The sequence below is a fragment of the Pipistrellus hanaki genome, assembly GCF_964339955.1.
Source record: "Pipistrellus hanaki genome assembly, chromosome: 11".
In the NCBI taxonomy this organism is placed as follows: Eukaryota; Metazoa; Chordata; class Mammalia; order Chiroptera; family Vespertilionidae; genus Pipistrellus; species Pipistrellus hanaki.
In genome coordinates, this window is record NC_140513.1 from 42,351,389 (window position 1) to 42,364,549 (window position 13,161).

At 41.1% G+C, this 13,161-nt stretch overlaps 1 protein-coding gene across 1 annotated transcript in view; it reads right to left on the reverse strand.

The window, feature by feature from the left end:
* LOC311630498 (uncharacterized protein) overlaps positions 1 to 12,795 on the reverse strand; it is a 122,157-nt gene extending 109,362 nt beyond the window's left edge. The window contains exon 1 of the mRNA XM_084899572.1: positions 12,730 to 12,795. The gene's annotated coding sequence lies outside the window, so the exon portion shown is untranslated. The remainder of the gene's footprint in view (positions 1 to 12,729) is intronic.
* Between the last annotated feature and the right edge of the window lie 366 nt (positions 12,796 to 13,161).

Below are 13,161 nucleotides of genomic sequence, written 5' to 3' on the forward strand. Positions count from 1 at the left end.
GAAGGACATATTCCTTATTTCTCACATACCAGAAAACACTTCACCAAGGAGCAGAATACTTCCTATTAGCTTACCCTAATGGGGTGAGCATAAATGGTTTCCCTGGACTAATGTAACCAAAAATGGGAAACAGAACATGTCTGGCACATCATCAAACTTGACAAGCCAAACTATTTATAGTCTTCTTTTGTATTTTTATCTAGCAAACAAATAAAATGAGGAAATGATGTTATACTAGTATACAGAAATAAACCTTGCATTGACAATGCATGGTCTGGTGTTGAAAATGCCAAAATAAATGAAATAACTGATACAAATAACTTTGATGTAAATGAAATTAAGGCCATTTAAATTTAAATTTACTACTTCTAAAAGAAGACAATTCAATTTTACCACTTCTAAAAGAGTCTTAGAGATGTCAAGATTAGAGATGAAACGGGGGAAATAGAAGAGGTTCTGTAAAATGTTTCTATTGACAAAAATGAATGTTAAGTGAGGGGGATGTGGTATAGAAGTGGCCTATTATTTCCCCCAAGTATATGAAAACCCATTGGGGGAAAATATTTCGGCCAGGACCATGATTTCACAGTATGTATTTTAAGTTAATGAGGCAAATATATACTACTTAGATGCTAATGTGCCTTGATATCAAAGGGCTTTGAAATAGAAGACTTTTCACTTGCTCAATTAGCAAAGTACTTCTATCAACCAGACTCATTTTGGAGTTTTTAAACTTGAAGATGCCTTGGGTCCCCAACTCCCCAGAAATTCTGATTTAATTGGTTTGGGGGTAGAGCTTAGGCATAGGTTTGTTTTGTTGGTTTGTTTGTTTAAAGCTCTGGATTGATTCCACAGGGAAACCAGAGTTGAGAAAAATTGGATCAAAAAGATAATGCTCAATGACATTGAGGGTACAGGGAAGTCAGAGCACACAGAAACACGAATATGTAACAATTAGTATCATCTGTCCAAAATATAATTTGGCAATATGTCATATACCTAAAACAAAATGATTTCCCTTCTAAGAATATATCCTAAAAAATGGGCAGAGACTCAAGGATTGATATACTGAAATGCTTACAGCAACAATAGTTATTATTGGCAATATCCACGAATGAGTAAAATTAAATAGGTTATACATTTGTGCTAAAACATTTTCAAAAAGAAAATTTCAAAAATGAGAACCCACTAATAAGATTATATCTAAAAGTCAGATGAAAGTGGTATAATCCAAACTATGTGAAAAATGTATATATACAAAAAAGAAAGCATACTGAGTATTAACAGCAAAGTATTGGTAAGTCTTATGGTAAGCTTTAATTAGTAACTCGAGGCCCAGTGCAGGAAATTTGTGAACAGGTAGGGTCCCTAGCGGCTGCCAGCTGCGCTTGGGGACTTCCTTCATTCCGCACTGCCCCCTGGTGGTCAGCACACATCATTGCAAGTGATTGAACTCCCAGTAGGTCAGTCGAACTCCTGAGGGGACACTTTGCATATTAGGCTTTTATATAGAGAGATATTAATTTCTATATACTTTTCTGTATTTTTTCAAATAATCTATGTACACATGTTAATCTTATACTCAGGGGGAAAAAACTTTTTCTAAAGTCTTTGGTTGTAATATTTGTGGGTCCCTTATTTGTTTGGAAAATCCTACTGTCATATTAATTGAGTATAGGGGTGTCTAGAAACCTTGATTTTCAACATTAAGTGATCAAATAAGTTGGAAAGCACGTACATTTTTAAAGAAAGCTTCCATAGTTCCTTTGTAAAATTAGCATTTTCTAATTTATGAAACATATAATTTAATCTTAAAAATGTAATTTTAAAGAAATACAAGAATATACAGTCTGCATGTACAATATAGTTAGCCCAATTTTTTTACACCATTTGCCAAAGTTATTAACCTCCTAGGAGAAATTTAAGCAGAACTTTTCCTTACTATGTTAAATATACTGACAATGAGTGATGCAATAAACCACATAGGATGCTGTGGATATTCATTTATAAAGATGTTTCCCAAGACTTAGGTACTCTCTTTTTTCATTCTTCCTCCTGAATATTTCTCTTTGTCCCTGTGATCCTTTCTCCAAAAAGAAGAGGTTGTCCACTGTCTCCTCTGAACTACAATATTTATAATAGTTACACTTGTAATGTGTAGTTTTGCTATGGAAGTCCATAGGTGAACCAAACACACTGCGTAGCATTGGCTTCCAATTTTACATTCCAATTTTACATTCTGAAATTTAAACCATTTCAGAAAAAGTGCACAAGTTCTGTTGGGTATGGCTTAGAGTCCAGTCTGAGTCACTACACTACAGAGAAGGACTGCTGCCACCTTGGCTGAGAAGGCAGAAAGAGAAGCTGGCCATGGTTCTGATGCCAGAGGGTAAGAACTCCTATCTGCTTCTCAGCCACAGATGAGGAAAAGAGCTCTTTCTCAATGGTTTGGGAGAGCCAGACTTAAGCTACTGTTTAAGTCATGAGGATTGACTACACTGGAGGGAAAGAGTGTGTAGTTACACAGAGGACTATTACAGCTTATATGGATTAGATTCAGCCTAATCAGTGCCCTTTTTAAAAAATTATATATGCTTTTATTGATTTCAGAGAGAGAGAGAGGGAGGGAGTGATAGAAACATCAATGATGAGAGAGAATCATGGATCAGCTGTCTCCTACATGGCCCCTACTGAAGATTGAACCTGCAACTTGGCATGGGCTCTGACTAGGAATCAAACCATGACCTCCTACTTCATGATTCAATGCTCAACCACTGAGCCACACCAGCTGGGCCCTAATCAGTGCTTTGAAGAAGCCAAACTAAGAGCTAAAGTTATTAGAGTGTCTTTGTTTGTTAAGGGCAAAGACAATGGCTGTGATTGTATTCTAGGTAGGCTCAGCAAAGGAGCTGAGAGTTAATGAGTTCAGTAAAAACTATAAAACAGGCAGTTGGAGCTTGGGTCCTTCTCCCCTGCTCTACACTCCAGCACAAACTCTGCTCCCCAAGACTCACCCCAGGTCCTGTCTGTTTTCAGTTAATCCCCACTAAACCCTAGATCAGCAAAGGAGCAAGCTGACTGGTAATGCCACAAGCCTTGTCCTTCCTTGAGGCTATTTACATTTTGGAGGGGCAGGAGAGGGGAATGTAGAAAAGTCCAGAAAAACAAACAAACAAACAAACAAACAAACATCTGCCGCCTTACAGGACTAGGGGCTCCACTGCTCCTGATGATCCCTCAAAAGCAGCTTCTGGGAAAGGAAACAAAGGCAATTCCACTTCTCTGACATCATTTTGGGGGGCTGCTATGCTAGAACTAATAGAACCTTAGAGATCACTTAAGACTCACTTAAGCCAAAGCCGGTTTGGCTCAGTGGTAGAGCATCGGTCTGCAGACTGAAAGGTCCCAGGTTCGATTCCGGTCAAGAGCATGTACATTGGTTGCGGACACATCCCTGGTAGAGGGTGTGCAAGAGGCAGCTGGTCAATGTTTCTCTCTCATCAACGTTTCTAGCTCTCTATCTCTCTCCCTTCCTCTCTGTAAAAAATCAATAAAATATATTAAGAAGAAAAAAAAAAGACTCACTTAAATTTATTTATTTTTTATTTCTTATTTTCATTTTTATTAAGGTTATTATATGTGTACATATCTTATCATTGCCCCCCAAGACTCACTTAAATTTAAATAAACAAATCAACATAGCGTGTCTTCTCTGAAGTCACCAACTACTCATCTATACTTTATAGTTTACCCCACACCCATCTCAAGTCTGGCACAGCATCCTAGTAATTCAGCAGGGATCTAAGCCTTTGACCCTTGAGGGAATATTAATAATCATATTATGATAAAAAGTAACAATTATTGAACATTTACTATGCTCAAAGCACTGTGTTAAAACTCAAAATGAACTTGGGTATATCATCATTGTCACCATCATCATTGTCGTTGTCACCAATTTTTAGGTACAGAAACAACCTCAGCAAGGTGGAAAGTTTTGTCTCAGGTGACATACCAAGGATGGCTGGTGCAGGGGCTGGACGGGGAAAGTACAAGGGACAGAGGAAGAACTGTAATTGCTGCCTTAGTGCCCACCTCTTTCTGAGCACCTTTCACACACTACCTCTGCTTAGACAATCTCCTAAGACAGGTTTTTTCCTCAATTCCCATTTCACATATGAAAAAAAAAAAGGCTTCGAAGAGTTAGATGATTTGTCTGTGGTCCCCTAGTGGTAAATGCTAGAGCTAGTATTAGAATCCAGATGGGCAGGTGCCCTGGTGTCAATGGACACAGATTCTTGTTGGCTCTCACTGAGAGGTCTGGCGGGTAATTCAAGTCTTTAGCATGTTCTAACTTCCAGAAAGTTAGGAGAGTTTTGTTTTGTTTGGTGTTTTATGTTATTTGGTTTGTTTTCCTTAAGAAGCATGAGAAGGGGACGGGTAAGAGGGTCCTAAAACACTATGCCTTAACCTTGAAGAGAGATGGCATGTTTGAACAGAGAAAAGTGGACCAATTACTGTTCCTCATGAACCACAAGTTTAATCACTGGGAATTATAAGACCAATGGATACTAAAAATAGTGTATGTAAAAATAGTTGTTCTTGAATAACATTATCTTTTTACAGACTCTAATAGAGTCTCCTCCCTCCCCCACTCACAACCCCTGTCCTGAGCAAATACAATCTACAGCATGAGTCCTGAATCTCAGCCACTTGTTGGAAATTATTTCCCCACTATATTATTTCCCTAGAATTTAATGGAAGTGAGAAGTGATGATGAAAAATTTGGCAGGCTTTACACAAGGCTGATCAATAGTTTCCATTTCCCTATTTATGCGCCACTACAACTCACCAGCTGAGAGGACAAGCAAACTGGATACAGCAGGAGAGAGGAAGCCAAATAGACCCATAAATCAATGCAAAATGAGAAGGAAAAAAATGAACATAAAGAAGCTGGAAGGAGAAGGGTGAGAAGGAGCATGGCAATTAAGAAGCTCATAAAGAAGCTTGTGAATTGACATCTTCACATCCAATGAAGCTGGCGGAGTGAGGGAAAAGGTACCCTACGTACACCTAGCAGTACCCTGGCATTGTTAGTCTCAGTCTCCATCTCACTGTGAACAATTCTGTGGAGCTCTGGAAAAAAGTCTTCAGTCTCAGATTCAATACCAAGGGGAGACCTAGACAAGAACATTGAACTATGGTCAATTTCAACATCTACTCACTCCCTCTAAGACTTGTCTTCATAGGCTGCAGGCTGACTTGTAGAGTTGATGTTGACATCTCAGACTCCAGGCTCCCTGACCTGCTAACTCTTGGTGCCATATTTTCCATGGTCCCTACTTACCCTGAGGACCTGAGAGTTGGCAATAATGGAACAATGCTGTGCAGATCTAGGGGCAAAGTCAACTCTTAGCCAGGTAACTTACCAGCCCTTACCTATCTCCTAGCATGCTCTGGAGGGTTAAGATGAGGAGACAATCTGAGCCCATTGCTGAGTTTCTTCAACTAAATTAAGCAGAGCTTTAGGAGGGTATTAGATTTAAGAACATCAATACCAGACCATTATACAACCAGGGAATCAGAAAACAGCCATGAGACCAGGGCTAGAAATGTGGACTCAGGATCCATAAGAAGCCAAGAGAACATAAAGAATGTGATCAGAAATCCTAAATCCCCAAGTTAGGCTTCCTGGCAAAGAAAAGAGAATAAGGAGCACTCACAAAAGACCTGGCTGCTTACACAGATGGGAGACCAGGCGGACAGGACTCCAACAAGAACAGGTTCTGTGGCTTGAGAGAGCCTGGCTGCATCAGTTGAAGTCTCCTGCACATAGTTCTTCCCCACAAGTTCATGCCATGGGCTGCTCAATCTGCTTAGTTTCCCATACAATATAGATAAGAATGGATGTTTACTTAATTTGCTTCTGGAGACCCCCAGACTCATCAGCATATAATAATCACCCAGAGAAAGAGAGAGGCCTTTTGTGGGGCTCCAGTTGACATGGCTTAGCAGACAAAGAAGGGCCAACAGTTGAGCCTCTGGCCTGAGGAGTTACATGCCTAATGGGGGTTACCTGGAGGAAGAGTGAGGAAAAATATGGGTCAAGGGCATTCAATAGCATCAAAGGACTTTAATTTTACCTGTAATGTTTTATTTTATTTTAAAAAATCAAACTTGAAGTTTAAAACATTATTAATTTTTCATAGTAAAAATAAGTTGTCTGTTATTGCCTGTACTTTTCTATAGTTTTTAATGTATCAAAAGAAAGAAAAGAGAGCCCAAAACATGCTGAGGGGAAGGTAGGGGCATTAGAAGAGAGAGGGTTAGAACTAGAGGGAGGGGGGGATGAGGGAAAGGGGAGTGGAAGGGGAAAGAGAAGAAACATTCATGTTGAGAGTCTCCATGAGTGAGCCCAGTGGTAAACTGCTACGGAAACCCTGCTCCACAGGGGTATGACAGGTCCCAAAGGGAAGAAGGAAGTTCTAGAAGCCACGACAAGAGACAGAAATGCTTAGGAGCCAGGGAAAGACCTTGTAGGAAGTCCTTCTAGGACAAGTAATACCCAAGGCCCCAGAGGAGAGAAGACAGTTATAGTCAACAAGCGAATTCTATTGATGCTACCAGAATTCCAGGGACAGGGTGAAATCATTTATGTAGTCTAGCATGGCAGTGTTTCTCTGGCTTTAAAATAGAAGCCAACGAGAAAAGAGAATCCACTTTACCATGAATTCTGAACCGACCTGTCAGGAAACTGGCCTTTTCTATGATGCAGGCCTATATTGCATTTACATTTCTGAAATAGGTCTGTGGCCAGCAAACAGCACTACCAGGTAACTGCCTACCAGTTGTGCTAGAAGCACAAAAACTCATTCCCTTTTGATATAACAAAGCAAGCTGCGGTTTTGATTCTTCGAAGACTTTAATATCCAGTAGTAAAGCTAGCAGCTTATAAAATTTTCAGTGTTGGAGAGGAGATGAAATTCCAAACATGTATCGATTCTTCCTTTCATTAACTGAATACCAGGCAGTGGAGGAGGAGTCATAACTGCAGCCAACACACATCCTCTCATTAATCCCAGCCTCTTAATGAAATCAGCCAAAAGGATCTAATTTCATTGTGTCTTCTCAGATACTCACACTCATTTATAGGGAAGGGAAGATTCTAGATGGTTAAAATCCCATTTGATTGGATTTCCTCAGGGGAAAAAAATAGTATTACTACATCAGGGATTGCCTGAGATAAGCTACGGACAGATTCCCTCCTCCGTCTTTTTTAACCCGTCAGAGAACAAAGCGAGTGTGCACAGTGGGACTGCTTCCATAGGCCGCTGTGATAAAAGCACAAAGGTGAGCCTCTTCCTGGACAGTCACCTTTCAGGCCCTGGGGAAGGTGGGATTTGGCCACAGCATCTGGCCAGCAGGAAACGACCACAATATAAGAAAATGGACTTATCCGTCCCTTCCTGAACCTGAAGGCAATCCCGAGTAACTAAGAAGAAAGTGGCACATTTCAAAGCAATACCACAAGGGGAGGAGGAGACATCTGTACAAGGTCAACAGTGGAATATCAGAACTGAGAGGTCACTCCAGACATGACTTCAATGAATCTGTGGTTTATGTCTGGAAGGGAACTCAGAACTGAACAGAGGGTTATTGGGAAGTGTTTGCATTAGTTTGATGACTTTGGGTGCCCACCCCTAAAGAAAGAAGAAACATTCTTGACCATGAAAAAGGGACTGCTGGAGACTGATTCATATGCCTTTCAGCATAACGATTATTGCTTGTCTCATTTTTTATTTTTATAAGTATATTTCCAGTAGGATATGATCTCACTCATCTAGGAGAAATGGTGAACAACATAGACTGATGAACAAGAACAGACCTAGAGACAAGGAGCCATGGGTGACAGACTGTTGGACCTCAAAGGGAGGGTGGGGATAAAAGGGAGAGATCAACCAAAGGACTTATGTGCATACATATGAGCCTAACCAGTGGTCAAAGACAATAAGGGGATGGGGGCATGAGGGGGGGAGGGGATTGGACTGGGGGGGGGTTGAGGACAAATATGTGATACCTTAATCAATAAAGAAATTTAAAAAATAAAAATAAATAAAATAAAAAAAATAAAAATAATGCAAAAAGGGGGGGGGGGGGCTGCTAGAAAAACTACTTTAAAAGAGAAAAAACTTGCCAAATAGCACCACTATATTATCACATTTGTTGACCCATCCAACGTTCTATTTTTACCTCCTTTATGAAAGGCCAGATCTTATTCATGCTTATATATATTTTAACACCATTATAGGAGGTGAACTTGAGATACACATTAAATTAAAACCTGATTCCCACATGCAGTGGGGAGCCCCAAGGGGTTCTACATCCTCTCGGATTTATGTTCTCACAGGATTTCTCCTCCGGATTCTCGGTTTCTGGTACACTCCTTGTCAATCTCTGGTCTCACCCTCTTCCCCCCACAAGCCCTCTGGTCTTTTTACTGATCACCAATCCATTCAAACAGCCTCTTGTCTTATTTTTCACAAAACGCTGTGTGTGTGGCATGTAGCCGTATTACACACTCTACAGAAGGGCTGCAGCCATAGTGGGAATTCTATCCCAGCACCCACACACCAAACAATATAAAATACATTAGCTTATTTTATGCTGCTTAAAGAAAAAGGATATAAAGTTGTATGCAAACTATGATTGTGTTAACATGATCTATTGGGAGAAAAGGAAGGAAATATACAAAAGGGTTAATAGCAGTTACTTAAAGCAGCGATTTTCAAGATTTTCATCTCAAAGGTTGGCACACATAACTAATTACTAAAGTTCTGCTGCACACCAAAAAATATATTTTATTGTAAATCTAACAAAACAAGAAAAAGTATAATTTTGATTCATTCACACCAGAAGGCTATTGTTGTGCTGGCTGTTGTCATTTTTTTAATTTGACAACCTAAGGGAAAAGAAGCCAGGGCCGCTGGCTAAATAGGTATTGCATGTTTTTAAAATTCTTACAGCACACACACTGGCTGAAAATTGATGCATTAAAGTAATAAAACTATCATTCATTTTTTCCTCCCCATCCCCCCAAATTTCCTACATTTTCTTTGTTGCATATGACCTTGCATGCAGAGGTGGGTAGCCTTCTCTCTAGCTTCCATACCTTGGGGTTTCTTTCTTTTTTTTAATCCTACCTGAGGATATTTTTCCCATTGATTTTTAGAGAGAGTGAAGGGAGGGTGGGATAGGGGAAGAGAGGGAAAGAGATAGAGAAGAAGAGAAAGACAAAGATAGAGAGAGGGGTGGGAGAGAAAGAGAGAGAGGGGGTGGGAGAGAAAGAGAGAGAGGGGGTGGGAGAGAAAGAGAGAGAGGGGGTGGGAGAGAAAGAGAGAGAGGGGGTGGGAGAGAGAGAGAGAGAGAGAGAGAGAGAGAGAGAGAGAGAGAGAGAGAGAGAGAAATGAGAGTGACACATTGATGGGGTTGCCTCTTACATGCACCCTGAGCAGGTCAGGGATCAAACCTGCAACCCAGGTACATACCCTTGACCAGAAATCAAACCCACGACCCATCAGTTCTTGGACTATCTAACCACTGAACCACACTGGCCAAGGCAGTTTCATTTTAACATTAACAAAGCAATGTCGTTTCTGCCCTTGCTTATGGAGCTGTTTTAAGCCTGTGGCTCCACATTTTCCCTTTTCCAAGGAATTACATTCCAGGCGCTTATCACAGATGACCTCTAACTCTTTGTTGCTCAACATTTCACAAACGTCCAGTTGAAAATTGATAACACAAATGGAAAATTGCCTGGAGGTTCTTTCTCTACCTTTATGGAACGATGCTTTGACAAAAAGCCAACCCTGAGACCTGTCTATAGTCCCATATAATTCAGTAGCAAATACCAACCATGAGGGCTGTCTACCGTCCCAATAGTTCAGTAGCAGGCACTGGGGGGCCTCAGGGGAAATTCGTCATCAGAACTCAGAAATGTCCTCTTCACGACTGCCCGTGAGAAAGCTGACTTCTGTCCTCAGTGCCAGGGACAGCTGAGCTCACCCTAAGAGACTTCCTTTTTTAATAATTAGGCAACCAAACGAGCTTTTCCTCTTTGCCTGGTCACTGGGAAGCCCAAAGCCAAATTTTTGTTCTATAGGCACACACTTTCTACCCCAACTTTGCTTTCTTTCTTTTTCCCTTTAGTCCTTATTATATTTTACATGCTTGTTTTTTAATTGCTTTAAAGCCTTTATGAAACAAAGACAGTTTTTTTTTAAAGGACCTGGGTTAATGTTATAAAGAAAAACAAATTTGAAAAAGCACCCCCGGATTGATGTGAGCATATAACCAGAACTTCCTCGCGCTCTGCAGTGAGAAAGACAGTCGGCATCTTCTTTGGCAAAAGGATACTGATAGAGAGAAAGAAGAGTATTTCTCCAACCTTCAAAATTTCCTCTAAGAATCCTGGGCTGTTTTCCATAAGAAAGCTGGATCTCTTTAAGAATTGTTGAACTAGGAAAATGTTTTCATTAAATACATTTAAACAGTTTTTCTCTGTGGTTTGTCCCAAGAAAATGTGTGTGTGTGTGTGTGTGTGTGTGTGTGTGTGTGTGTGTGTGAGAAAGCTTGGTTGCTTGTGTTGTATGAGCATAGCACATGTTAATATTCATTTTTTAAGGGAAAGACTTTAGGTAAGGAAGAATCCCGAGTTTCTGCTCCAGGTCTCTTCCCCACAGAGAAGTAGTAACAGACGCTAACTCTGAGGAGATGACAAACCTGCAATTCCATGGCCAGCCCTTGATAAACCTCAGTTGTGTAGATTTGTGTGTGATTGCCGTATTCCCCTCATTACTCTGGGGTCCCTTAGGACTCAGCATGAAATATTAAGATGGAAAACCCTACCAAAAACTGGTTTGGCTCAGTGGATAGAGCATCAGTCTGCGGACTGAAAGGTCCCAGGTTCGATTCTGGTCAAGGGCATGTGCCTTGGTTGCAGGCACATCCCCAGTAGGGGTGGTGCAAGAAGCAGCTGACTGATGATTCTCTCTCATCGATGTTTCTAACTCTCTATCCCTCTCTCTTCCTCTCTGTAAAAAAAAAAAAATCAATAAAATATATATTTAAAAAAGGGGGATGGGGCGGGGGGGAAGCCTTACCTATTAAGGGCCAGAAGAATATTTTCTTTCATGTTTAAAACATCCCATCAAATGTGATTCAGAGCTGGTTTGTTTTCCCCCTAAAGTACTTTCTAGAAAACCTTCCATCCCTTTTTGCTGAAATAGGGTTGTGCCTTGTCACAGGGTTTGTCCTACGTATCCCCAGTTGTGACTAATGCCCTCCCCACAAAAACAAGTCCTCAAAGGAAGGCTGTCTTAGCAAGAGCAGCATCGTTAAGTGGAGTGAGTTCTTCCCTGGAACCCTGCAAAGCTCTCGATGAAAGATCTCATTTACTCCTCACCCCCAATCTCTGAGGGAAAGCTATCCCCATTTTTACGCCGAGGCTCAGACCACAGAGTAACTTACCCAGGGTCACAGAGCTAGCTGCCAGATGACAGAATTTGTCTTCAAACCCAGATGTGTCCAACTCTCAGATATACGACATGCTCCCAAACATGACTTGATTGGAACTCTACTTGTCCAGAGGAGCAAAAAAATTAAATTTTCTTTCCAGGGTCTTCCCACCTCAATAGATCTAAGAACTCCCCCAGTATTTTCTCATGGACAAAGGGTCTGTTAGTCCTTGCTCCCAGTTAAACCCTAGAGCCGGAACTCAGATGTGCTCCTTGACCTCCCAGTAGGAGAGCATAGTAGTTTCCAATAGAAGATGGTTGCTTTAGAAAACAAAGGTAGGCCAGAAACCTGGTGTTGTAGAATGAATGTTTGTATCCCAAAGCTCAGATGTTGAAGCCCTGACATCTTGGGAAATAACGAGGTTTAGATGAGGACATGAGACGAGGGTGGGGCTTCCATGATGGCATTAGTGCCCTAAGAAGAGAGAGACCAGAATGCTCTCCCTGCCCAGTGAGGACACAGCAAGAAGGCAGCCATTGGTAAGTTAGGAAGAGAGCCCTCACCAGGAACCAAATCAGCTGGCATCTTAATCTTGGAATTGCCAGCTTCCAGAATTGTGAAAAATAAATTTCTGGTGGTTAAGCCATCCAGTGTATGGTATTTTAAAAATGTTTTTTTTAAAAAATTAATTTCAGAGAAGAAAGGAGAGGGAGAGAAAGAAACATCAATGATGAGAGAGAATCATTGATCAGTTGCTTCCTACATGCCGCACACTGGGGATTGAGCCTGCAACCTGGGCATGTGCCTTGACCAGGAATTGAACCATGACCTCCTGGTTCATAGTTGAGCCTCAACCACTGAGCAACACTGGCTAGACCAATTTATGGTATTTTTTTATGCCAGCCCAAGTTGATTAATATACCTGGTGTTCTACTGGTGTTCTGGGCCCAGCCAGGGTAACTCAGTAGTTGAGTGTCAACCAATGAACCAAGAGGTCCCTGGTTCAATTCCCAGTCAGGGCATGTACCTGGGTTATGAGTTTGATCCCCAGTAGGCACGTGCAAGAGGCAGCCAATTGATGTCTCTCTCTCATCAATGTTTCTCTCTATTCCCTCTCCCTTCCTCTCTCTCTCTCTCAAAAAAAAAAATCAATAAAAAACATATTAAAAAATAAAAGTGACTTGGGTTCCCAACTGCTGTCTCTTTAGATTTACTCACCCAAGCCATTTGCTCAAGGCCAAATCCTTTGCTTTTTTCAGAACAAGGCAACATCCAGCACATCCTTCTATCCTGAGTGCTTCTGTCCTGAGTGCTCTATCGCCTGGCGGCTAGCTCTGTGACCCTGGGTAAGTAACTCTTTATTCTCCTTTGGTGGTGAATCACCAGCACATCCTGAAGGTCTCTGTAACCTGAAATTACAGGAGATGGAAATGAGATTTTGGTCCCTTCCTTTCCAAGAGTGTCATTAGAGTCCTTATGCAAATTTACTTACTCCACTCTCTCCTTCTCCTATAATTTTAAATTCTGACTATCAATACAACTGTCACAGCAAAAACCTTACTGGATACTCCATGAAAACCACTGACAATCTCTTATAGGTACATGTTCTCTTTTGAGTCAGAGAAGATGCTGTGAGAGATGGGCAGGGCA